This window comes from Sphaeroforma arctica (genome assembly GCF_001186125.1).
Source record: "Sphaeroforma arctica JP610 unplaced genomic scaffold supercont1.2722, whole genome shotgun sequence".
Taxonomy (NCBI): domain Eukaryota; class Ichthyosporea; order Ichthyophonida; genus Sphaeroforma; species Sphaeroforma arctica.
This window is the reverse complement of record NW_014037836.1, coordinates 4,082-5,120: the sequence shown is the minus strand read 5'-3', so window position 1 is coordinate 5,120 and position 1,039 is coordinate 4,082.

The window sequence follows — 1,039 nt, the reverse complement described above, 5'->3', positions numbered from 1 at the left end:
TATATATATATATATATATATATATATATATATATATATATATATATATATATATATATATATATATATGTGTGTGTGTGTGTGTGTGTGTTTGTTTGTGTGTATGTGTGTGTTTGTAAACGATTTTCTCCTGTAACCCAACATGGTACTCGCTTGCGCATGTTCTATATGGCTGCTCCCACCTCATTTGTGGTCTTATATATCAACTGCATCACAGGGACAGGATTGTTCTCCGTTGAGCATTCAGTACTGGAAGTATAGCACTCGTCTGCTCGATGTGCTGAGAAGTTCGGAACTTAAAATGCCACAGATTGGCTTAGACGATCCCGTGGAGAACGGTGAGTTACACTTTCCACAACACTAGGGCACCCACATATAGTGAGCGTCTGCGACGTTTTCGGGACGAAACTAATCACTCTAGATACCTAAAAACGCTAAAGCCATTCACATAGGTCACTGTTTATGAATACCTACCATTAGTATAAGATCATTCACTTATGTCACTGTTAATGAATACTTGCCACTGTATAAGACCATTCACGTCGGTCACTGTTAATGAATACCTACCATTAGTATAAGTTTGTTCACATAGGTCACTGTTGATGAATAATTTTATTTGTATAAGACCATTCACATAGGTGACTGTTTATGAATACCTATCATTAGTATAAGTTTGTTCACATAGGTCACTGTTAATGAACACCTACCATTAGTATAAGTTTGTTCACATAGGTCACTGTTAATGAACACCTACCATTAGTATAAGTTTGTTCACATAGGTCATTGTTAATGAACACCTACCATTAGTATAGGTTGGTTCACATAGGTCACTGTTTAAGTTCGTTCACATATACCCCTGTCACTAACTAACTACTCATCTTGGCTCTAGGGTTTTAGGCTTTCAGGGGTTTTAGGATAAGTTTGTTCACATATAACTACTCATCTTGGCTCTAGGGTTTTAGGCTTTCAGGGGTTTTAGGATAAGTTTGTTCACATATAACTACTCATCTTGGCTCTAGGGTTTTAGGGTTTCAGGGGT